General features: G+C 42.2%; 2 protein-coding genes across 6 annotated transcripts in view; both read left to right on the forward strand.

The window, feature by feature from the left end:
• LOC149747284 (uncharacterized) overlaps nucleotides 1–26,489 on the forward strand; it is a gene marked incomplete at its 5' end in the record, with an annotated part of 45,876 nt that extends 19,387 nt beyond the window's left edge. The window contains one exon of the mRNA XM_089897356.1: nucleotides 1–26,489. This exon is cut by the window's left edge and continues 19,387 nt beyond it.
• The window catches only part of PCGF5 (polycomb group ring finger 5), a 115,947-nt gene that overhangs the window by 19,894 nt on the left and 69,455 nt on the right, over nucleotides 1–26,598 (forward strand). The gene's annotated exons all lie outside the window — the stretch shown is intronic.

Consider the following 26,598-nt stretch of genomic DNA (forward strand, 5'->3'; position numbering starts at 1 on the left):
CAAGGAGACAGGGGGCAGACGGAGACAGGGGCTGCCCTGGGAGGCGAGTGGAGAAAGCATATCAAGGAAGAGGGAGTGATCGCTTGTGAGAGGTGCTGCTGATCGGTTCAGACGAAGAGTGAGGCAACGCCAATGAAAAGATTTGTTGTGAAGGGGAGCAAAGAAAAGGGGTGGCAATTGGCAGGAAGAGCAGTGTGAAGAGAACTTTGTATTTGTTAAAGGTAGCGTTCAGGGCATGTTTGTATGCTGAGGGGAGCTATTCACTAGAGAGCAAGAGTTGACGGTAACAGAAAAAGGGGGAATTGCGGGGAAATATCCTCAGGTAGGCAGTAAGGATGGTATGTTTGTAGGGCATGAGTTGGTATCTGCTTTTGGTAGGAGAACGGTGAGTTCATAGTGGAGGGTGGGTGAATGTGGTGGGAGTGTGTGGGCATTCTCTTCTGATGCTTCCGTCTTCTTAGCGGAATAGGAAAAAGATGAGAATGGAGAAGGTGGTTTGGGGGATTAAACAAATTAGCGACATGTGGTAGGATCACCTGGCAGCATTAAAAGCCCATTAGAAATCTGTGATCATGAATTGAAAGGACTAAATGCCACCACACACCTTAGAGAAAAGTGCCTCCTAATATTAGATATCGCCCCCCTCAAAAAAATAAAAACAAAAACAAATGTTAAAGGAAAATGTGAAGTGCAGAGTTATGCAAGGAAAACCCAACATTTCCTTATTTTCTTATCATTTCTATCACTGCCTACATTCCTTGAGGATAACTTGCCTTAAAGGGTAACTAATATTCCTAAATTGTTGAATATAAATCATATTTTACTAAATCAAAGTTAAATGCTGTCCTAGCCTGGGTTCCTCTGAGTAACAAAACCTGGACAAGGCTTTATGGACAGTTAGTTTATTTTGAGGAGTAATCCCAAAGAACAGGATTGGCCCCTGGGAAGAGTTAACAGGGAAGGAAGGAAACTCAATCCAAGATTTGTTCAGCAACTTGGCCACCACTGTGGGTAGCTGGGACTTGATCCCAGAGGGGACCCTCCAGGAATGTGCCTGAGAATTGTCTGATGGAGAGACAGACTGGGGGAGGGGCTAATTCATTTTTCATTCACTTGCTCCCATCCCTTGCTGGTCACAGGTTGTCCCATGGGGTGTTAAGTCCATCACAGCACTGTGCACGTGTCAAAATACTCAGTGGTTCCTGCAGGTGACATGAGGGTGCAGTGCAGCTAAAGTCCCATGAGGGTAGCTTGACGACAGGATCCCCAGCACCACATGGAAGGAGCTAAGTCTATACTTGTTGAATACATGGTTTTCATAATTCATCTTCTTGTTCATTTTTTTCCATGCCTTGTGGCTCATCTCGCCCAGCGAAGCCGCTTACTAAGTGAGGAACTCTGAGGCCTTGGGGATTCACGGGTGGATAAGACACAGTCCCTCCCTCGAGTCTCCCAGTCTGCCGTGGAGCTTCCCGGTTCTTTTCATCCTCTGCATGACGTGGAGCTCCACTGGAGTCCTTTTTAAACAGAAGAATAACATGATATGGTTTCTAAATTAGAAGCAGACAGGGAGTCATTAATAGCAATGCATAGGGTGACAGACCCACCGCAAAACTTGTCTCTCATGGTTTCTGTGGGTCAGGAATTTAGAATCTGGTTGCCTATGTGGCCTGTCTCCATAGGCTCAAAGGCTGGCAGCAGCAGCAGCAGCATCTTAAGGCTTGCTCACTTACCTGGTGCCTGGTCTGAGACAGTTGGGCTCCTCGGACATGTCCGTCTCTCTGTGTGACCTCTGCATGTGGTTTGTCCAGCATGGAGGCGTCAAGGGACCCAGACTTGTTACATGGCGCCTTGATGCTCCCAATGAGCATGTCCTAAGAGAGAAAGATCCAGAGGAAAGCTATGTGGCCTTTTATGATCGACCTTGGAAGTCACGTAGAGTTACTTCTGCCTGGTCACAGGCCTGCCCAGATTCAAGTGGAGGATTCACAGACACAGCTCTTGAGGGAGGAGTGTCTGCACCGCGCTGTAAGGAGCCACGTGGGATGGAAGGTACCTGTTGGTGTGGCCATCTTTGGAAAATAAAATCTCACGGACAGTACTGCTGACATTTTCTGAGGGCTTACTGTGATCCAGGCATTGTGTTAAGTGCTGGATGTGTGAATATTATTTACCACCCAGCAGGTAAATAATTTGTAAGGTAGCCCCCTTTTTACAGTGAAACAGGGAGACTCAACTAGGTTAAGTGACTGGCGTAAGCTCACAGAGGATTTCCGAATTCAGTGATGAAATGGCTAAAGTTGGTGAGGAGGAGGTGGGAGCTCCCTTCCAGAGTGAAACGGAACCCCGGGTCCCTCATCCCTTCCCTCTTCTTCCCTCCAGCATGAATATATTTCCATTTTGTTCAACTAAATTTCAGTGATGTTCTCCTATACCATTTTCCCCTACTGTGCGCGTAGATCATTTCAGTTATGTTTTGAGTCTGTGGATTGATAGGGAAACATAAGTATTATGAAAAGACACCTAAACTGATTTTTAAAAACTTTCTAGATCATAAACTATTGGTATGTTGGAAACTTTTATATATAAAAAGGACACACTTCCTTATACTGGTGCATCTCAAACTTTTTTTTTGCACCCAAAAGGCACCCCTGAGAATCACCTAGGTCAGCGATTTTCAAAGGGGATCCTCTGTCCTGATAGGGAGGGAGCTGGTGTCGCTTGTAAATGCTCTCCTCCCTTCCCCTGCTTGCCTCTAGCCCTGAGAACGGCCAGCCTTTTGCATCCAGAAAGGCAGTCACTCTGAATCCTGTTCATTTTAAACCTCATTATTGAGCATCTCATAGACACTGTCACTCAATATGTGTTTAATGAATGATTTCCATACATGGAAAACCTCCCAAACTGCCGATGCATCTGTGGTTTTCCCCGCATTTAAGCATCCAGTTTTTAGAAATTAGAAACATGTTTTTAAACGTGGGCACCTAGGTGCCTAAAAGAACAAGTAGGTAATTTGTTGTTTTGGCCTCACAGCACTGATTTAAACAGCTTCAGAGGAAGTAGAAACATTATTCTCTTTGTCTGAATTCATCTTGCCATTTAGAAGAGTTCTTCAGGTTCTTCTCAAGATGACCCATTCATTCATTCATTCATTCATTCAATAAATGTTGATTATCTACTAAGTGCCAGACACTGGGGGAATCTATAGCAGTGAACAGAACAGACAAAAATCATCTGCCCTCGTGGAGCTTACATTTTAATGGGTTGAGACAGCCAGTAAATATATAACGTGTGTACTTTGTCAGATGGTGAGAAATGCTGCAGAGGAAAATCAATCCAGAGAAGGGAAATAGAAGTGTCAGATTATGTCACTCTACCCAGTTGTGTTCCCGGGCCTTCCCATCTTCCCCGAGTAGAAGCCACAGTTCTTACCATGGCCCAGAAGGCCCTGCATGACTTCGCCCCTCATCTCCCTGACCTCAGGCCCTCTCAGTTCTCGGCCACACTGGCCTCCCTGCTGTTCCTCGGGCATCGGCGTCGTTCCTGCTCATGGCACTTTCGTGTCTCTCTGTGTAGCCACTCTTCCTTGTGGTAATCATGAGACTAAGTCCTCATCTCTTTTTGGTCTTTGCCCAGGTGTCACCTTCTCAGTGGTGCCTTTGCAACTTAACATGTTATTTTAAATTTCAGTCTCCCTCCTTACCCAGCCCTGGCATCCCTTCTTCTCCAGGAGGTCATAGCCCAGCAGAGGGGGTGACTGGATGCCAGCAGTTGGGCACAGCCATTGGCAGAGCAGCATCACTGGCTTTCTCTCCAGGGAGCAGCTCTGCCTGTAGTTGGAGAGCCAGCTATGTCACTCACGTGTTGTTGGCAAAGTCTCAGGAAAGGCCCTGCCTGTGGCAGCACGATGGGACTCTCCCCAGCCTGTTCAGGAGCGTGATCTAACCCTGAGCTTCGTTAGTGGGAACTCCCGGAATGGCATCTGCCTTGGTCATACCGGGGGAGAGAACCTCTTATGGGTTGCATGTAGTCTCCTGAAGTCGAGGGCCCTCTTTCAGATGGATTATTTCTACCCCATGATTTTTGACTTGGTGTGTATGGTATGTTTAGTCTGTTTCTTCTCCTTGGCAAGGACATTCTTGTTTTCCTTCTCTGGGAGAGATTTCTCTCTTTCATCGCCCTCTGTGACTGCTTCATCTGAGTTCTCAGCATTCAGTTTCACTGACTATGCTGACCTTTTATGTATTTCTTGTTTTTGTTCAGAAACCGAAGCTGCATCTCATACCATACATAGCTTGTCTGTATCTGCCTCATTCCCATTTTATTAAAAACTTTGCTTTATTCCCCCCTTGTCTCTACCACTTCCTGGTCTTAGAGCATTAAAAGGAACCTCCCTGCTTCCCCAGGCAGAGTTCCAGAGTCTGTGATTTTCATGACATCATAAATAAAATTTAAAATGAAATTGTTACAGGTGGGGTCCCCTGGGAAGCAGACTGTGAAGTGGAGTTGAGCGCTCAGGATGTTTGTCAGCCCTTCGAAGGTGGGAAGGAAGCAAGGGGGCCAGCCCAGCGGCAACCTTGGCAGCCCCCTGGGTAGCTCCGGGGCTAGAGCGGTCCCTCGGAGTTGGCTTGACTTGGGCTGAGATGACCAGGCCTTTCCACGTGAGCATCCCTCAGTCAGTGCGTGATGGCGACCTTGGAAGTGTGTGACCTTGACCTTGGATGAGAGGATCTCTGCACTGGAGGCCATCCCCACAGCAGCCACCGCAGCCCTGCGAGCACGTCCAGAAGGACCTTGCTGACAGGCACTCAGGCTGCGCGGCCCTCTCCCTCCGCATTCACGGAGCTGTGGCTCCAAGGTGGGGTATAGTGTCTCGTTTAAGAAGTAACCTCCATCGTCAGTTTTGGTTCGCTGTTGCAACGTGCTTTACTTCATTGAAAGCAAAGGATGTTAGAGCCTAAAGAGACCCTGGAGATCCTCTATCCAGCACTGGTGTTTATCAGATGGAGAAATGGAGTCACAAAGGAGAGCAGATCTCAGTTTGGCTTCCCCAGAAGGAGACCCAAGACAAGGATTTGAGAGTAAGCGGTTTATGTGAGAGGTTCTCCCAAGAATGTCAGCAGGGAAGTGGGCAAGTGGGACAGGGCAGAGGAGGAAGCCTTAAATCAAGGTGCATTTTCAAGAGAGTTACTGCTGTGGGTACCTGGAGCTCAGTCCCTCGATGGAACTGGGGGAGACAGTCCACACACTTGAGAGTTATCCTCCCTAAAGGGCAAGGGAGCAGGGATATTTGCCCTTGACTGAGGGCTGCTTCCTGGAGGCATTAGCTGCCCTGCATTCCCAGCTCACTCTCTGAGCCGGCCCAGCCTGCGCCCAGAGCCACAGTCTAAGCACAGGGCTCACAGAAGGCTGCCTGCAGCATGGAGAGGGGAGGCTTGAAGACTAGGAGGGGTGGGGGACAACAACGGCATCTTCTCCAGGGCGTTGCCCCAGGTCGGACTAGAACTCAGGGGTCCCAACCACGGCCAGGACTCTTGACACTGAGGGTTGGACATCTTCCGACACTGTGCCCAAACCCATTCTAGGTGATCTAGTGAGGAGGGTGAGGATGTAGAAAGCACAAGGGAGATAGTCCCTCGTTTTGAGAAACAACCTAATTGGAGGGCCAAACACACGTGCGTGTCTGAAAGAACACACAACATGATTTCATGAGTGTCGGCATCAGTGTGTGTGGATGATATTGCACTGAGAGCTGAGCGTTGAGCGTGTGAGGTGCTGCTGTGAAGGGCTGCTCCAGAAGGAAAGGAGCTTTGTGTTCTGTTTTGTTTTGGTTTTGAGAGGTTGAGTCTGGAACAGTGTCTCAGGGAAATTTTGAACAGGGATCTCCTGACTGAGAGGCAGGATAGCGTACTGGTTAAGAGTTGGGGGCCCTTCGGGTGGGCCGTCTAGATTTTCATCTTACTTCCATCACTCCGTGACCATTGGACAGTGAGCTCCTCTATAAAGTGGGGCCATAGTAGAATCTAATTCACAGGGGTGCTGAGCACAGTCAGTGAAGGAGTTATGTGAAAACATTTAACCGAGAACCTGCCGTGTAGAAGGAGTTTGGTAAACGTGAGCAGTGGTGGTGATGATTGTTGACAGAGGAGGATGGAAAGGTAAGGTCGTGTGGGAGAATGATTAGGGCATGAGATTCGAGAAGGAAGAGGAGAAATGCTGTGAAGTATTAATATACCTTCTGGGATGCTGGGGAAGTGATGGGGAAAGCTTTCCGAAGTTGAGAAGGGCTGCCCACTCAGACCGAGTTCTCACGGGAGCCTAGGTCCCATCAAAGCAAAAGTTTATGGGGAAATCCAATATGTAAAAAATATAAACAGAACTGCTTGCTTGAAGGTGGAGTGGGAAACTGGGGTCCTATCTCTTCCCCTTCCCCGTCTACCCACAGCCCCTGAGGGAATTCTGAGAAACCCCAAGCTACAAGAACAAAAATAATTTCTACAGAAAGGTTTTAAAAAGCTACTGTAACACCGCATTTGTTCTGTATTGAGTTTGTTTTCCAGAAAAATATTTTTTTAGAAATTCATCTTGGATGAAATTTTGCTTAAGTGTGTTACTTCTTTGCCTTCTTAACAAGGCTGAATGAAAACCTTTTAACCTGTTCTCGATGACTTTTGATTATAGTAGTGAACATTTCGTTATGGGTCTGTGCTTTAATGTGGTTATTTCCAACCTCAGAGGTTCTAAAGAGTTAGGACTGTTTACTTGTGTTATGCTTTTCAAATGGTTAGCAAGGAGCAGCATGGCATCAGGGGAAGGTCCTGGACTTGGAAGCCAGGCTGTCCAGGTTTGCGTCTCAGCCTTGCATCTTCTTAGCATTGTGACCTTGGGCAAGTATACTTAACCTCTCTTTGCCTCAATTTCTTCTTCTGTAAATTGGAGATAATAATCATACCCCAGAGGGTTATTGTGAGAAATAAATAAGTTCTGTATGTTCATTGCTTAGAATAGTGGCTACATATAAAAAGTGTCACACAAGTGTTATTATTGTTAATGTATCTGTTTTTAAAATTCTGTCTTCTCCATTAATGTAGCATAGTGGTTTAACCGGAGGGCTCTGAAGCTGAATAACCTGGATATGAATCCCACCACCATTGTGATCTTGGGAAAGTTAATTTAATTCTCTGTGACTGAGTTTCTTCATCTGAAAAATGGGGCTGATAATACAAACTAGTTCACAAGAGTGTTGTGAGGATTAAACAGGATGAAATTTGGAAAGCTCTTAGCACAGTATCTGGCACATTGTCGCATAGCCATCATTACTATAAATTATTAAGGCTCTAAATGAGGGATACTGTAACTGTAAGGTAATATAGAGCCAGAAGTTTTTACTATATTGACCCCTTAGGAAGAAGCCTTTAGAAGGTTCCTTCTTAATTATTTTTCAGTTAGTAGAAATTAAGTTATTGATCTTAAATATTTCATTATGTTTTTTAATATTAGAATAAGGGATGGATGGGCAGAGGGATTAACCATTTATGCTATAGAATATGATGCTTATTATCAAGCTCTGACTCAAACTTTTAGATGTATTTATGTTGAAAGAGTTAGATTTTTTTTTTTCTTTTTGGTTAAAAGGTTGTCATGATTAGTATTCATACAAAGGGACATTTTTAAAGGAAAATAAACAGTACAGAAATGTGTTGGTGGAAATGACTAGAAGCAACACAAGGTAGGCAGCAAATTTTCTGAGATAGAAGAAGAGAGGCCAAGTGTGATAAAAGCAGGCAAGCAAATAAAGAGGGATTTTGCAGCCTTGGTGGGGGGCGGCGGGTGTTCATCTACCAGTCACCAGTGTATGCCTTGCTACTAGCATTTTAAGGGCTAATTTAGGTCTCTGGACCGTGCCATTATCAAGACTAATCATACATGAGGGTTTTGTGTAGTCAAGGTTTTACTGCATATTAAAGTGTTAAGAAAAATCATCCAGCACTTGGGAATGAGGCACAAGGGTGGTTGCATGTCCTTTCAGTGATACGCTGAAGCATTGGCAGACATACCCGGTCACGGATCACATAATTTGCTAGGAAGCTGTACCTTTGTTTAACTTACTATTTACTATTGATTAGGACCCAGATTCTGTGAAGTTGGATGTTCATTGTAGATTGATAACTTGCAAATAATTTTTGTCTGATAGAGAAGATAACCCGCAAAGTTACAGTTTTATTGACCTATAGCATATTAACCAGTTTTATATATGTATTAGCAATCTTATTTCAGTATTCTGTCTTTCATTGACTATATACACTTCAGGCTTTCCTATACTCCACTGAACCGGATGTATCGTCCTGCTGGTTTCATCATTAATGATTTAAATAAATTTTTGACACATGCTCAATTTATATTTGTATGAGACTTACGTTTTTAACTCCTTGACAGTGTATCCTAACAAACTATCTATCTGTTAATGGGAATTTCCTTTCTTACTGTTTCCTGCTTTCTCTAACATTTTTGTTTATTTTACATTGTAATTTCAAAATTGAAATATATTTTATAGCTCTTTCATTCTTTTGATGTAGGCATTCTGTGAAGAGCAGAAGCAAGTGTAGGTAGTCAAAAGCTTTAAACCTGATTTTTTTTAGGCTGTTTAGTTGTGAACCTAGTGATTTCAGTAAGATCCACATTTCTAAAATGAGTGTTATGTTAATATAAGCTAATGTGACACTTTTATAACAGTTTTCATAATGTGATTTTGCAACTAGTTGCTGTTTATTGAAGGTGTTTGAGTTTATGGAGCATGACATAAAAAATTGTAAAAGTGTTCCATTTAGTGTAACCAGAACTACAAATGAGGTGGTGATAAAATTTAAAGAACATGTTTTTAAACATGTCTAGTTATTGGCTTTTATAAAGAAATTTTTAAAATTATGAATATAGTGTTTAATTTGTATACATTTCTATTCTTTACTCCTTATAAAATATTCTGACAAACCTTGCAATAGAGAAGAGGGCTATTTGCTAGGGATGTCTTAGACAGGATCCCAGAATTGGATAATACAGTACGTTGAACTTAACGACCTTTAAGGTCATTTGAATCATTGAAGTTATGTGATCCTGGGGTTTTCATGAGAAACTTTTTATATTAGTCCCTTCTCCTTTTGTTAGAAGTTTGTTCTCAGCTGTTTTAGAGCCTCTTAACTAATATGTACTTAGTAGATATTCGTTTAATTAATATTCAGTTCCTCTGGAATGTAAGCTCCATGAAGACGGGGCCATGTCTGCCTAATTCACCTGTGTATTCCAGGCACCTGGCCCAGTGCCTGGTACAGGGTAGGCCTGCAGTAAAGTCTTTGCGGGGTGATTGAGACTACATACTCACTTTCACTCCATTACAAAATAAGGACCGTGTTTAGACCTTGATAATAGACGATTTCAGATGCTGCAAACGCTGACTGCATTTCATCCAGGGCCTTACCAAGCTAGGAGAACCATAGAGCCGTCTAGCATAATCCTTTACATTCTCTTCTTAGTCATCTATATCAAACTCTTTTATTTTCTGCAGTGTTTTTGGTTTTGTTTGTTTTTAACTAGGCTGTTTGGAAATTACTAAAATGGAGAATAAATTGATATGAAAAGGTGGGGCCATTTCTATCCAGGCAAACCTTTGTCTCTCAGGAGTTTTGGAAAGTGACACACATAAAAGAACCCAGAAAATGCTAAGAGGGATAGCTCAGAGAATAAAACTTTTTGTACATAGCAAAAGTTCCCCCATTCGCAATTCATTGTTCCTGTGTCCTTTTTCTCTCTCTTCCTTAAACCCCATTCCCCTTTGACTGCCTCAGTTTCTTTTTCTGAAAATGAGTGCTTTTGGTATTGATTTGGTACTGTGTAGGTCACCAAGTTCAAGAAAGGTAATAAACTGCCTTTATCTGGGCACAATGTTGAAGGTTTCTTTGGTGCTCAGATTTTAGCTTCTTTTTCATAAAATGACAAAAAAAAAGATTTTCTTAAAATTCAGAGTGTGTAGCTATATTTAAATTGAGTATATATCTAAATTATCTAGTAAGTTTGTAATTTTTATCTATATAAACAACTTTTTAAAATTTTATGGGTGTAAATCAAATCGTATGTAAAACAGGTTTAGGACCCTAGTCCTTCCAAGTCCAGTGAGATCAGATCTGTAAATATAACTGTTTTTAAATCATCTAATATATTTCTGTCTCTCATTAGAGTCACTAAGTTGGGCAAAATCTTTATTTCTTTGATTCTCCATGTCATCCATCCTTGAGCACAGTTGCTCCCAAATAGTTTGAAAGGATACTATGAAATCAATCTCCTTTATTTCGGAGTTTCCAAATTACTACAAAAATTTAATCTCTATACATTTGGCTTCATTCAGCTAAAAGGGAGCAGATATCCACCACTCCTCCCCAAATCAGTCATGGTACTCTAAATCCCTCATAAACAGTCGGCGAGTGAAAACATACCTGCCGTCCCAGATATCCATTTTACAAGTGACCAGGTGGTATTCTGAAGTTCATTTATGAACTAATGGTTATGAACCAAGCCCAAGGTACATTTTTTCCTCTAGAAACAATGTTATAAATATTATAAATGATGGCTTTCACAGGTCGGCCCACACAGCTCCTATCTGATGGGTGGTTGGTCATCAAATTAACCATCCCTCCATCCATCGAATACCTAGTAAGTTCCTACTGTGTGCCGAGCACCACGTCCTGCATCAGACTGCATCTGAGTCAGTTACAATATATTTACAGTTAATAGAGGTGAAAGGTACAGTGTATTAACATTTTGGCAACCTCCATCAGCTTAATTAATAAGAAATTGGCTTTTTAATCTTTTTCCCATAAAATACCGTCCCACAGATATTTATTGATGAACCACTATATGCCAGGTCCCTCGCTTGTCACTAGGAATAAAAGAGTGACCATGATGACCCCTGCTTTCAAGTTGCTTAACAGCAGAACTTGAAGAAAAGCAGGTTTGATTAAAGGAGAATGGAGAGGTAGGTGCCAGTGTTTTCTGAAGCACTTTCTGGGCATTTTCGAAGACTTTTTCTTATGCTAATGGCGCTAATGCTTTGTTGCGACTCAGCCCCCTTCAGAACTTAGCATCTAGGAAGGGATAATGACTTCTGTGAGAACCAGCACTGGATGTTATAAACGTGGCTCTTAGGTTGATCGGCTATGACGGGGCTCTTTTTTTTTTTTTTAAACCTCTCAACCCAAAGAGAACCTTTTGGAGACCTTTGCATGAGGATTCAATGGGAGTGGAAGGAGAAAGGAACTAGGCAGAGTGTTTCTGAGTATGGAGCCTGAGGAAGAAACAACCTGAGATGGCTGGCAAAAAGGGGAAGCGTGCTTGAGCCTCGTGCTGAGCAAGCACACTTGGCTGCTTCCCCACGGCAGCCCCTTCATTAGACGGCTGGGTAGTTGGCTGTCCAGAGTGAGATGGACAGGTGGGAGGCACCAGTCAGCGTATCAGAGTTAACAAGAAAGTCTTGATGATGGTCTGGGAGGGACTCCATGACCTCACCACCTCCAATCCCCCCCTTACTCTCTCTGCGCCAGCTTGAGCACCATCCTGCCTTAGCGCCTCTGCACGTGCCATGCCTTCTGCCTGGTATACACTCCCCCCAGCCCGCCGTACAGTTTAATCCCTCACCTCATTCAGGTCTCTGCTCAGCGTCACCTGGCTAGAGTCCTTCTCCAACCATCTGTTTGAAACAGCACTCCCTCTCTGTCAGCTTTATTTTGCTTCATAGCACTTAACTACTGCCTGACCTTGTTTGTTTATTGTCTGTTTCCTTCTGGGAGAATGTAAGCTCCATGAGAACAGGCCCTTCGCCTGCTTCACTGCTCTATTTCCTGTGTCAAAAACACCCCCTGCACATTGTAGAAGGAATTAGGAGCTGCACTTTCAAAGAAGAGGCTTGTAGCCTAGAAAATACTTTTTCCTAAAACTCTTATAAAGAGGAGTTTTATTCAGCCTGGCACTTACCTGTATTCAATTTCAAGACCACTCTAGGTGGGGGAGGGTACGGTCGGTAGTGGTATTCTAACTCTTCTAGAAGGTTGTAGGAGGATGAGGGCCATTTTTAATTGCATTACTTTTTGATCTTTTGCACTTTTTTTCTATTTCCAACTTTTTATTTCTACAAATTCAAAATCTATAGAAAAGTTGCCAGAATAGTTCAGTGAACACCCATGTACGTTTCACTTAGATGAGCCGTTTGTTAACATTTTGCCACATTTGCTTTATCTCTCTCTCCATATATATACATGTTATTACAGATCTCACTGAACTATTTAAGAATAAGTTGCAGATATGACCCTTCACCTCTAAATACTTCAGTTTGTATCACCTAAAAGGAGATATAGTTACCTTATTCTGGAAATGTAACATTGATACAGTGTCATTAGCTAATGTGCAGACCTGTCTCAATGATGAACTCTTTAACAGTAATATACATGTAACAACAAGAAGGAAGTCTCAATCCAGGAAGAAGCCTGGGATCACACATTCCATTTAGTTATCAAGCCTCTTTAATCTTTTTCAGTTTTTCTTTGTCTTTCATAACATTAACATTTTTGAAAAGTACAGGTCGTTTGCTTTGTAAAATGTCCCTCAGTACGGGCTTATTTATGTTTCCTCATGATTAGAGTCAGGTTTTACATTTGGGGGCAGAAATACTACATAAGTGCTATTGTATCCTCCTAAGTGCATCGCCTCAGCCGGTACATATGTCAGGTGGTCCCGTTCCTAGTGATGTTAAATTTGATCACTTGGTTTAGGTAGTGTCCAATAGATTTCTCCACTGTAAAGTTACCTTTATCCTTTTGTAATTCATAAATAGTATGTGGAGAGATACTGCAAAAACTGTGTAAATATCCTAGTCCCCCAACAACCGTTCACCTAATGGCTTTAGGATCCCTGGAGATTCTTGCCTGAACCATTATAATGATGGTAGTTGCAAAATGGTGATTTTTCTAACTCTTTAATCACTTGTATAGTTATAAGTTGGCCTTCCATTGTAAAGAAGAGCTTCCACTTACCCCATTCATTCATTTGTTATAAATATGGACTCATGGCTTCTTTTCTTTAAATTCAGTGTGTTATAATCCCTTACTATCATTCATTTTGATGCTCGGATCGTCCTAGACTTGGCCTAACTGCACTGACCCCTAGCATGTGGGGAGAAATACCTAATCCCAGGAGTAAGAAATATTTTTAGTACATTCACAGTGCTTCTGAAATTTTAATTGCATATGAATCACCTGGGGCCCCAGATTCTGCATTCCTAACAAGCTCCCTGGTGGTGCTGATGCTGGCGGTCTGTGGACCACAGTTGAAGGAGCAAAGGTGTAAGGGTTTGTAGGCTGATCTGGAAGACTTAAAACTGTCTTGCTCTCCCTGTTTTACCATGAAAAATTCCCCTCATTAACATGGAAGAGACTGATTTTTTTTTTTAACAATTTAGTGACATTTTTTCTTTTTCAATTAATTTTTATTGGAGTATAGTTGATTTACAATGTTGTGTTAGTTTCTGCTGTACAGCAAAGTGAATCAGTTATACATATACATATATCCACTCTTTTTTAGATTCTTTTCCCATATAGGTCATTACAGAGTATTGAGTAGAGTTTCCTGTGCTATACAGCAGGTTCTTATTAGTTATCTATTTTATATATAGTAGTGTGTATATGTCAATCATCAAAAAATCTACAAACAATAAATGCTGGTGAGGGTGTGGAGAAAAGGGAACCTTCTTGCACTGTTGGTGGGAATGTAAATTGATACAGCCACTATGGAGAGCAGTATGGAGGTTCCTTAAAAAACTAAAAATAGAACTACCATACGACCCAGCAATCCCATTCCTGGGCATATATCCAGAGAAACCCATAATTCGAAAAGGTACATGCACCCCAATGTTCATTGCAGCACTATTTACAATAGCCAGAACATGGAAGCAACCTAAATGTCCATCAACAGAGGAATGGATAAAGAAGATGTGGTACATACATACATACAATGGAATATTACTCAGCCATAAAAAGAACGAAATAATGCCATTTGCAACAACATAGATGAACTTAGAGATTATCATACTGAGTGAAGTAAGTCAGAGAAAGGCAAGTATCGTTTGATATCACTTATATGTGGAATCTAAAAAAATGGTATAAATGAACCTCTTTACGAAACAGAAATAGGGTCACAGTTGTAGAGCCTGATCTTTTGAAGAGTGTATGAGCTCTGGTAGGCATGGGGGAGAGAAGAGCCATGCCTCTGCTACTTGATTCCCAGAAATCATGATGATGAGGAAAGCTGTATTCCTCTCACTCATCTTATTTTTGCATTTCTCTAGAAATCCTGACCTTCCAGGGAGCTGGCTTCAGCTGATTCCTGGGATCAGGAGAAATAGTGACAACCTCAGTGGAGGGTGTCTCTACTGGTATTCTCCATTAGTCAGATGGAACTTTATTAATACCAAGGGGAGATAGGTAGTTTCAACTCTCCTCATCAAAAAATAAATGTTCATTTTCTTCCCCCCCCCTTTTTTTTTTCTGTTGGAGTTATGAGCTTCTTGTCATTGGTAGATTTCAGTGGCCTTTAGTCAAATAATTTCCTTTTTCCCATTAAAAGCTATTTCTAGACAGATGATTGTTTGCACCTTGGCCATCTGCGGTTTGTGACCACTACATTCATAAAAATTCCAAATCTATGTGGTATTTTGTGCTGCTTAGTCATCTTGTATAATCTATTTACATTTTTATCAGTAATCTTTTTTTTTCTAACATCTGGCCTCTAACTTTCATATTTCCCCTACTTTATCCTATTGAAAATTGATGGTGTCTTCCTTATAGAAGCAAACTTTACAAGTGTGGGAATCCCTCTATGGTGGTCTTAGAGGATGCATGACAAATCAGAGGACACCTAATCTTATTGGCTGAATGTTTGTGTCCTTCAACATTCCCATGGTGAAATCATGTCTCCCCACCCCCAATATGATGGTGTTAAAAGGTGGGCCTTTGGGAGAAAATTAAGTTTAGGTTAAGTCCTAAGGATGGATCCCTCATGAGTGGATTAGTGCCTTTGTAAGAATCATGAGAGATGGGACTTCCCAGGTGGTCCAGTGGTTAGGGCTCTGGGCTTCCACTGCAGGGGGCATGGGTTCAAACCCTGATCGAGGAACCAAGACCCCATATGCCTTGCAGTGCAGCCAAAGAATCACGAGAGAGCTTGCTTCCTCTACTCTGCTCTTCGCATGTGTGAGGATACAACCGTGGTCGGCCACCTGCAAACCAGAAGAGGGCTCTCTCCAGCACCCAACCATGGTGCCACCCTGATCTCAGACTTCCAGCCTCCAGAGCTGTGAGAAATGTTTCTGTTGTTTATAAGCCGTTCCAGTTTATGGTATTTTGTTCTAGCAGCCTGAACTAAGACACCTGCTGTTATCAAGTTATAGTCATCCTCATTTAGCAGGTACTGATCAGGCTTGGGGAGTGAGTGAGTGTGGAACCAAGGTGCACATGCCAGCTCGTTTAACAGAGTTCAGAAGATTTCCAAAATGAGTGTTTGTTTTTGTTTGTTTGAATCTCTACCATTTGTATTTTCTGCTGTTTCTCACATTTAAGGAGACAGGTGATAATAGTAGTAGACTTCAGAAAAGCTTGGGTACTTTCTCACTTATGAATGGTTTACAACTTCGTACATCCCAGGGCTCTCCCTTAGCTTCCCCTTCTTTCCAGGAGGCTGGCCCCCACCTCTCTGCTGAGGGGTGCTAGGCCCTCTTCCCCTTATTGCAAGGAATCTACCTGCTATCAGAGCCCCCTTCTCTGCCAGAAAGTGCCATTGCTCTTGTGATTCCTCTCATGGTCACAGCACATATTTGTGTGCTCCTTGAACTGTGCGGAGTTAGTAGGGATTTTATTCTCCCTCTTTGAGTAATGTGTGTATTACAGAAGGGTATTTAATAATAGCCACACTATGAAAACATTACATCTAAAAGCTAACCTGGCAATCTCCTAGTAAGATATATCAACAAGTAGATACCCTTTAAGTGTTCTTTGTTAGAGTATGCCAACCTGAAGGTTTCTAATATCAAGCTGTATAATTGGCTTAGCCCAGTAAGAGATGATTGTCCCACAGAGGTTCAGTGGTTGCCATAGAAGCATGGGGCCAGCAGAACCTGCAGTCTGTGCGGTCCACTGTTAGGGTGCTCAGGGGCTTGACCGTGGCTGGGTGCCAAGGCCCTGGGGGAAGCAGAAAGGCTATCCTAGTGCCTCGTGCTAGACACCTGGTACCGATTAGACCACACCTGCTTTCTGCTGTTTGCTCCCTCTCTTTCCCTCTCCTGTGAGTTACTCTTAAAAAAAATCACGGAAAATCAGAAATGCTTCAGATTCTGACCCATATCTCTGTGTATCTTTGTAACTTCTCAAAACTGTGTTTGCATTCTGATGATATTCAGAGTGCAGGTTTCACCTCGTTCAAATGTAAAAGCATAAATAGCTCATTCTGACCCTGAAAAATTCTCAGGTGAGCTGCTTCACCAAAACCTCTGTGGGACTATGACAGCATCCTTCACAGTGCCCCAAACAGTGTTTAACGTGGAGGTACTAGGAAGAGTTTGTTAAATAAATGATCCAGAGCAAAAAAGAACGGCAACTGGGTGCATTTTATTTTCATTTTCCGTCTTATCAGCCTTTTCAAAACATCATTTTGATTCCAACGTACTGGGATCCCTCGTTCTCTTTCCAGTGCTGTGTTTGAACACGGCTCGAGTGTCAGTCCCTGGCTGTTTACACTCTCACATATGCATAGACTGGTGCTATCTAAACACAGAAATGCCTTCTTAGTTGGCATGATCAGCTGGGGAAATCGGTTGTTCAGTTGAAGAATACTCTGGAAGTTAGGTGCACCTTTACGTGTGCCCCAAAAGTCTTGAGATGATTTCCCAGGCGTTTCATGACAGTGTGCTGCATTATTTTACTCAGTGTATTACCGTGAGGTTGTTATAAAATCAGCAGCACGTATTGAGCATCTGCTCGGTTCACGAACCTATGCTGGGTCCTGCCTGTCCCTGCCTCCAGGGTGTTTTCCCACCTGACCTGGTAGACCGCATAAACACCAAACATCAGTACTCATCCTAAACTCGTTAAAGCATCAGGTGCACGGGTCTCTAGCAGTTCTCAGAAAAGAGAGACTCAAAAATGAGGTGGGAAGGCTGGAAGAAGGAACAATTTGAGAAGATGTAGAACTGTAGTTGGCCTTCCTGGATGGTGAGGAGGAGGAAATAGAGCATCCCATCTGGTGGGGAGCGGTGTAAATAAGCCCAGGTTAGAGGTTGGTGTTCACATTGTGTTTGCGGGACAGTGAGAAGCTCGCTGCAGCTGTGGAGAGGAGGTGCTGTGTTGGAGAGAGTGGAGCTAGGGTGATGAAGGTTGTCTGGTTCCAGGCTCCAGAGGTGCTGTGCTTATGCAGAGCAAAGTGGTCTGGAAGGTGGTCCAGCAGCACCAGAGCACTCCTGGAACTGCCCTGCTGGGTTCCATGCCTCCTCCATCCATCGTGAGCTGTGTGGTCCTGGTTGTCATGCAAACTCTCTGTGCCATGATTTCATTTGTTAGATGAGGACATTGCTGGGTACTTGGCAGAGCTCACTACATTATTTGTTGTTGACCAAGGGAGAGAAGCAGTGGCTTTAGAAAGCTGACTCTGACCTGCAGGATAGGTTGAGTGAAGCTTGAGGAGGGTTCGTGGGGCTGCCTTTTGCCTAGATGGCATCTGAGATAGGATTTCAAAGGTGTCACCGAATTCCAGCCTTTATGTACAAGAAGGAACAGGAAAGCATAGAGGATGACATGTTGAGTGAGGCCATTCTGTTCCCACCACATCTCCATTTCACAGATTTTTAGGAATGATCATGCTTGACAGTCATTCAGGAATGATTTGGTCAGAGTAATTGGCAGTGCCCCTTAATGGCCACAGGGAACTCTTAGGCTGGTTGGTTAGAGGAAATGAATTATTGGGCCAGAAGTAACTGGAAGTTTATTTGCTTTTTATTTTGTACCCACTTGGTTAATATTTTGTACTGTGTACCTAGAGGCTGCTGTGCAGACAGGGATGAGATAGAGAACTGAATTTGAATAACTCAAAGTGGAAAATAACTATGAATATCTCTACAAGGATTGTAGTGTCTAACTACGGTTAACTCATGCATGCCACTTCTTTCTGTCTGTTGTCTTTACACTTTGGGTGGGTAAGAAAATGGAAGGCACCTCCTTATATAAAAACAAGAATTCTGTTTCATGCCTTTTCTTGAAGCTTTTCTTTCTTTTAACTATAAAACCTTTAGCTGAAAGTAAGTTGAATTCATCATTGTACTAGGAAGTTTGCATTTTTACTAAGCTTGGTGTCATCCGTCTTTGTAAAGATATAAGTTGCACTTCAGTCCTGTCTTCATGGTAGAAACTGTGTGAGAAAACTCACAGCGTGAGCATTATACTACATGAAGAAACAGCATCTTCAAAGGATAACACTACAAAACACTCACATTTTTGTTTATCACAGTAAGTTTTACTTCCTAAGTGCTACTTGTCTATATTTTGATTCTGAATATTATAGATGTTACCATATGTGGTACAGAGTGTTCTTATGGTCAGTTTAAATGGTTTCCAGAGTCAAGGTTTACAAATGCTAGTAGTACTGATATGTTGCTCCAAACATAATGCCAGGCATTGACTGGCATCATCAGCTGTTAATTAGTCTTGATACGTGTCTCTTATAAAGCATAAAAGAGATAATCAGTTAAAAGTGAGTGTGACTCTAGGGCTTCCCTGGTGGCGCAGTGGTTGAGAGTCCGCCTGCCGATGCAGGAGACGCGGGTTCGTGCCCCGGTCCGGGAAGATCCCACATGCCACGGAGTGGCTGGGCCTGTGAGCCATGGCCGCTGAGCCTGCGCGTCCAGAGCCTGTGCTCCGCAACGGGAGAGGCCACGACAGTGAGAGGCCCGCGTACCGCAAAAATTAAAAAAAATAAAAAAAATTTTTAAAAAGTGAGTGTGACTCTAATATTTGAAGAAATACATCTCTCTAGTTCTTAGCCCATGTAGTCTTTAAAATATACCATGCATATGTGTGTGTACATGTGTGTTTGTGTATATATGTATCAAGTGATCTCTGTAACTGTTCTGTTATATGTAGCACAAATTAATTCTATGCCAGATATTGTAAATATCATGTGAACTGATCAAAAAGAATATCTAGAATTAAGTGCAGTATAAATTGATTTTAAAACAACCATATTCTGGCTTGTACACTTGGGAAAATTACATTAATGTGAATGGGGATTCACTACTCCTCCCTTGCTTTTCAGTTCAGTTGACCCCTTTCCTTCTTTGTCTTCCTCAGACCCTAATGTAATCACCCTTAGCTTTCTCTCAGCCTCCATTCCTATACCCCATGTGTCTCCGCACGTGTTAGCCTTTTGTTCAGTCCATTCATCCGTTTGTCCATCATGGCTGTCTGCAGATCAGTACTACTCGAAATATGGTAACCAGTTCAAATGGATTCTCAATGCTGGGTTTTTTGTTTCTTTTTTTGTTTTTAAATCCTTCTATATGTGCCTGGACAAATTCTCTCTCATTTCCTGTAGCCATGATCCTAAATTTGCTTAGTGTCCTTGAATTCTTTAACCCAGTGGTAGCTGAGTTGTAGTCCCTTCTGGTGGAAACATCCCTGGAGAGAGTTTCCCTCCCCTGCAACGTGCAGTTCTGGTGCTGCTGCTGCAGTCTCTGCTGCTGGCGTTATGTGGCCGTCTTCTCTCTGCGCATCTGTGTCTTCACATGATGTTCTCCCTATTTGTCTGTCTCCTATTCTTATAAGTACGCTAGTCCTCTTTTTTTTTTTTTTTTTTTGCGGTACGCGGGCCTCTCACTGTTGTGGCCTCTCCCGTTGAGGAGCATGGCTCACGGGCCCAGCCACTTCGCGGCATGTGGGATCTTCCCGGACCGGGACACGAACCCGTGTCCCCTGCATCGGCAGGCGGACTCTCAACCACTTCACCACCAGAGAAGCCCATACGCTAGTCCTCTTAAAGTAAGAGCCCAACTACTCTAGTACGACCTCATTGTAACTTATACCTTCAAAGACCTTTTCTCCAAATAAAGTCACATTCACAGGTTTCAGGGGTTAAGACTTTTATATATATCTTTTGGGGGCACACAGTTCAACCCATAATAGGTATTTGGAAGAAATCTGTGCGGATGTTTATTTAACATGTAATATTTTATCTTTAATGTGGCAATTAAAACAATGACGTTAATGAATAAAGTACAAAAGTGTGAAATGTTCACGTTGTTGTTGAGTATGGGTATTATAAATGTCAACTTTTAACAGTTAGATTCTATTTATTCAGTTTTATTAATGACTAGTGTTTATTGTTGGATACTTCTAAAGTGAATTAACTTATATGACATAAGGGCTTCATACAAGCATTCATGCCAATGCTAATAAATTCAGTTTCTAACTACAGAAATTCTTTCCTTTTCCAGTAGAAATGAGTACTTCACCTAAAACTTCAGGCTTCATTGGTAAAGAGCGTTAAAGAACAAATTGTTCAGGAAATACTGTAAAGGAAATGGTGGTCTACTAATTTATAATCATCAAATTCCAGTTAACTTCCCTGTCAGTATTTGTGATAAGTATCATCCTTCTTAAATTTTAGGAAGTGAAATATCATTGTAAGTTGTTCAAATCAAGAACAATTCTTGACAAAACTTACCTTTTAAAAGCATAAATGAATACATGTAATTACTTCTCTTCTTTGGACTTTTCTGCAGTGTTCTTAATTTAGTAAATTAAAAATGCCAGCATTTACATGATCTAATGTCAAAGCCTCTCCTTTTGTAATTCAGCAATATAGTAGTGAATGGTCCTCAGTCTTGATGACTTGAGTGAAAAGTACTTTGAAACTCTTTTCCTCTGTGCACAGATTCTTCTTGATTTACATGTAACAGTCATCCAAAAAGCTAGAAGGGGCGAGTATCATTAGTACTTGGGCTGTGTAAATTTCTTTGTTCAGCATCTGTAGAAACGGAAGCATCCCTTCTCGTCCCTAGGCTATGAGGCCAGATCTAGTTCCCAGAGACTCAGTATTCTTATTTCAAATGTGCTCTCTCTTGTTGCAGCTGTTGTCCTTCAAAGGGCAAAGGAGATGGGAAGGTGAACGCTCACCTCCCTGTCCTTCAGGGCTTCTTCTGAGACCAGGGTCCAGGCCGCAGTGAGGCTGAAGATGACATGTACACACACTCCAGCATGGCTTCCCCGGGTCAGGCCAGCTTGCAGCACTGTCCATCAGTATGTAAGCAGAAAGCTTACCCCTCGAAGCCCTGTGTTTTCTCTCAGATCAGCACTCTAGAATCCCAGGTAGAATGGGGAAGTACTTCTTTAAATGCCACTAGGACGATTTGGTGTTTTGAAGTCAGAGGTGGGAGACTAAGCCTGCTCTTTGGCAAACAGGAGAGAATGTTTTTGTTTAATATTCCTTTTCCTTTTGTTGGTAAACTTTCTGCATCGTGACTTAGGAGAAATATCAGATTATGCAGACCTTTACAAAGAGGAATAAAAGATTGTTTCTAACTCTCCTAGCTGTTTGATGATGACGATAGTGATGAGGATGACCCCCTTCTCACAGTTAAGCCACTATATCCTACTCATTGCCTGGAAAACAGAAATCTTAAAGTTAGTTTAAAATGTTGCACTAAAAACATTTTGGTTTGAGACTGTCGTCAGAAGCTTATTGCCACTATAGAAGTTTTCAACCCTGGGATATAGGGAAGCTTTAATTGCTGTCATCTATGCATGTTCACAGAAATATTCTCTAGGTCAGGAGCTGGCAAAATACAGCCCAAGGGCCAAATCTTGCTCACTGCCTGTTTCTTAAATAAAGTTTTATTGGAAAATAGCTAGCTACATCCATTTGTTTACATACTGTCTTTGGCAGCCTTTGCCCTATGTGGTCAGAGTTGCATGGTTGAGACAGATATCATATGGCCCACAAGGACTAAAATGTTCCCACCTGACTCATTACAGATGCAGTTCACTCTAGGTAATGCTCCCAAATTGTACAACCATATGATTGAAGTTTTTCAAGGCCCATTAGAGATGATGTATCCCAAGTCTAAAGCATTTTTATAGATGGGCAGATCAGGGCTCGTGAAGTGACTTGCCAAGGGTCTTAATGTTTGCTGGTGATTTCTTTTTCCTTTTTTAAAAAAGGAAGATCTTTTATCCCAGAACTTTTTAAAAATTGTGATAAAATAAACATAACACAAATTTTACCATTTAACCATTTTTAAGTGTACAGTTCTGTGGCATTAAGTACATTCATATTGTTGTACTGCCATCACCACCGTCAAGCTCCAGAACTTTTTCATCTTCCCGAACAGAAACTCTGTACCCATTAAACAATAACTTTTCGTTCCCATCGCTGCCCCCCGCCAGCCCCAAGCCCCTGGCAACTCCCATTCTGTTTTCTGTTTCTATGAATTTGACTACTCTAAGTACCTCCTATAAGTGGAAAAATACGATATTCATCCTTTGTGACTAGCTTATCCATAACTTTTTAATTGAAGGAACTATGCTTTACAGAAACAGGAAGATCCTAGCCTTCTCCCTGACTGACTCACCACTTGTCTTGGACCAGGTGATCAACTTTTCTTAGTATCCGAGACTATACCCAGGTCACTCAGTTGAAGTTTTAAATGTTCATAAAACTCTACACTGCTGTGTACATCCTATTTCTTGATTTCATCTTGATGAGTAATTTAAGCCATGATTTTCATATTTTACACACTTACCACTTAGAGAGTAATCTTTTAAAATTCTTAGAGGAGGAGGAAGGGTACCTGGCAGGAAAAGTTAGGTGACTGTTACCTCCATGTACATCCTAAAAGCAGATAAATTGTATGAAGGCATTTGTTCTAAGTATTTGTTTCTCATCAGGCCTTAAATTATGTCCTGTGTTTTCATTGTTTTGTCTAGGTATGAAACTCTTAAAATTAACTCAGCAAGCATTTGTTAGCTTACTATGTACAAAGTGCATTACTTATAGTGTCTCATATAATCCTCATAAAAATTCCTCTGAGGTATGTACTTTTAATTATATCCATTTAAGCAGTGAGAAAACTGAGGCAGGAAACAGTTCTTTGCCCTAGAACACAGAGTAGTACGAGGTTGTACCAGAATTTGAACATGGGCAGTTGGCTGCGAAGTCAGAATTCGTTTATTTGCTTATACATTCCTTCATTCAACACATATTTAATGAGAGCCTATTATGTTTTAGACTTACTTTGGCCACGCCGTGCGGCCTGTGGGATCTTAACTCCGACCAGGGATCGAACCCACGTCCCCTGCAGTGGAAGTGCAGACCACCAGGGAAGTCCCATATTATGTTCAAGACTTGATTCAAGGGATACAGCAGTAATGATAAAGTCCTGGCCCTCATGGGGTGTATGCTCTGTTAACTGTTTTCTATACAGCCATCTTGTATTCTCATTCATCATATAATCCAAGACGCTTTGATACTGGTGGTTTTTTCAGCTTCTCTTCAAGAAGGTATCAAGGGCTTCCCTGGTGGCGCAGTGGTTGAGAGTCCGCCTGCCAATGCAGGGGACACGGGTTTCTGCCCCGGTCTGGGAGGATCCCACATGCCGCGGAGCGGCTGGGCCCGTGAGCCATGGCCCCTGAGCCTGCGCGTCCGGAGCCTGTGCTCCACAACGGGAGAGGCCACAACAGTGAGAGGCCCGCGTACCGAAAAAAAAAAAGAAGGTATCAAAAGAAGGTTTGATAACTGGCAGTTTTTCCAGTCATCTGGGAGAACCCCTTTCAACAGACAGAAATGAAGGAACCGTTGAGGACAAATACTGTTTCTCTCTTCTTGAACCATCAAGAAGCTTCTGAGACTATTATAGGGTTTGTCATCCTGCAGGTCAAGAATTAAGAATGCCTATCTAACACTATAGCTAATCCCTCCCTCCCCACCACTGCTTTAATTTAAGCCAGTTTTCTCGTAGCTTTTCTGCAAACCCGGACGAAACTTGTTCAGTATCTTAGTCATTAAGTCTTTGAGTAGTTGAAGACAGTGTGAAGACACTAACTCGCCTTTTGTTTTCAGAAGGTCCTTTTTTGTTTTTGTTTTTAGTCCAAGATGGAACTGTGAAGCACAAGAGAGAAGATTGCCTTTGGTGGTTTGGCATCCTCCTCTTTTCAGATCTGCTTTCCTTCCTCCTGATGGCTCCCCAGCCTCCCAGCCAACAAAGTGTTACAGTTAATACCCTGCTAAAGTGTTAACTCATAACTAGAGCCTCATGTCCTTCCTGTCTGTTCTCCCTGCCTAAGGACTAAGAATCCTACTAATTCTTATTAGCTGAGAACAGATAGCTGGAGATGGCTCATAAGGGCTTAATTATGACCCTGCCTGGAGAATTTGCATTTTAATGGAAAACACTTTTGCTACCCCTTCATTCAAGGGGAGTGAACAAAGATTTAACATACCACTTCTACAATGTTGAACTAACCCAAATTATTAAGCATTTTTGTGGAACTAGTTTTCTTTGTACAACTTTGAATTGCTCAGTGAATTATTTAGGTTTCCCCATCTTTTTAGTAAAAATCGAGTGTGATGAGTATTGAGCTCAGTGCTTTCTGACCATTGCATGCCTTACTTTGTGCTGTGTTCTGGTTCCACTGCCCTGCCAGGAGTGTCTCACTCATTCTACAAACATTCTTGGGTATATCTTACTATCAGGGCCTCTGCTGGGTGGGACAGGATTACTAGGTACTATTCTACTGCTGGTGGTCCACAGAATTCCTACTTATACTTTATATTTTTGCAGTCCTTTATCATTTACAACTTATAAAAAAATTTCTCATTTATCTCATGTAATCTTGTATATGCTCATTATAACAATGCACAAGTATAAAAGAAAATCTTCCCTGTAGGCCAGTGATTAAGGTAATATTAGTCTCAATTTTCACAGGAAGAAAATGAAGCCAAGGGAAGTTAAGGGACTTGCTCTTACTAAAAACGAGGTTCGGGCTTCCCTGGTGGCGCAGTGGTTGAGAGTCCCCCTGCCGATGCAGGGGACACGGGTTCGTGCCCCCGTCCGGGAAGATCCCACATGTCGTGGAGCGGCTGGGCCCGTGAGCCATGGCCGCTGAGCCTGCGCGTCCGGAGCCTGTGCTGCGCAATGGGAGAGGCCACAATAGTGAGAGGCCCCGCATACCGCAAAAAAAAAAAAAACAAAAACGAGGTTCTCTTGACTCTGGGTACAGTGTCCTTTCTTCTAAACCACAGCTACCTGTAAAGTTAGGACTTTTTCAATTCGTGTGCCTGCTTTTCTCTGATAGTTGAATGTCGATGTCACTAAGTTTCTATATTGCACTTGCCCCAATTGAATTTCATATCTTTTTTTGATAGAACATTTTTTTCCTAATTTTTCTATAGTCACTTCTAACTTAGAATCATCTACATTCAGATTTGATGGAATATTCTAAGTTTCTGCATTTGTGCATTTATGATCTTCAGGGATTTAATCTGACCTCTCAAAATAACTGTTGTGGCTCTGTGCTGTTGTTTTAAACTATGGTAGCCCTGATGGAGTAAATCCAGTCTTTCCTTATAGTCTGTGCCTATTTTAGTTCCATTCTCTGTTCTTCCAGTATAAGTGGAACTTGCCCCAGACAACTGTTGACATCACAGTGAGGAAAATACAGCTAGTTTTTTCTGCCTCTCAAGGGAGAAAAGAAAATTGGTTGGTTTGTCCCTTTAGCATAATGTATCTAAAGCACTTTAAAATACTTATTAAGCTAGTTGCACAGTCTTTAGCAGACTAATCTTGTCTCTATTCCTAATGCTGTTTATCTGTTCTCACTTTTAGTGTTTTGACTTACTTCTCATTTTTTCTCTGGCTTTCTCATTTATTTTTCATATCCATAGCTTTTGGTATTTTGCCTTGCTGTCTTTGTAACTGGCAGAATCTTAAGCATGCAGGGCTAGTTTCTTGACCACCCATAGGACTTCTTTCAACTGGAGTTTTTGTCATTTGATTCTCTTTCATTTGACACTTTTTTAATAAATTTGGTGTACCGCTCCATAATTGTTTCTTGTGGATAAGTCTCTACTCCCTGGTGTGATTTTAATTAGTAGTCCTGGAGGGCAGGGATTAACGTATCCTTTGTAAGGATCCCTCCAAGAAGAAATCCCCCCCAAAATACACAGAATGTCTTAGTGTGTGTGCAGTTATTCAGTTTTTCAGTCAATATTTATTTGAATGATTACTGTTTGCCGTCCACTCTGCTAGGCATGCACAGTCAAGTGATGGATTCACTGGGCTTATGTGCTAGCAGTTGGTTCAGACAAGTTAACCAGGTAATACAAGACAGTGTAATGTGGGACTTGAGAACATAAGGATGAGTTGGCTCTCTCTCTCTCTCTCTCTCTCTCTCTCTCTCTCTCTCTCTATCTATATATATATACACACACACACACACACACACGGCACTATATGTGTGTGTGTGT

Source organism: Delphinapterus leucas, chromosome 16 (assembly GCF_059928025.1).
Source record: "Delphinapterus leucas isolate spDelLeu-1000000601 "Yukka" chromosome 16, BTC_Dleu_Yukka2, whole genome shotgun sequence".
NCBI lineage: Eukaryota > Metazoa > Chordata > Mammalia > Artiodactyla > Monodontidae > Delphinapterus > Delphinapterus leucas.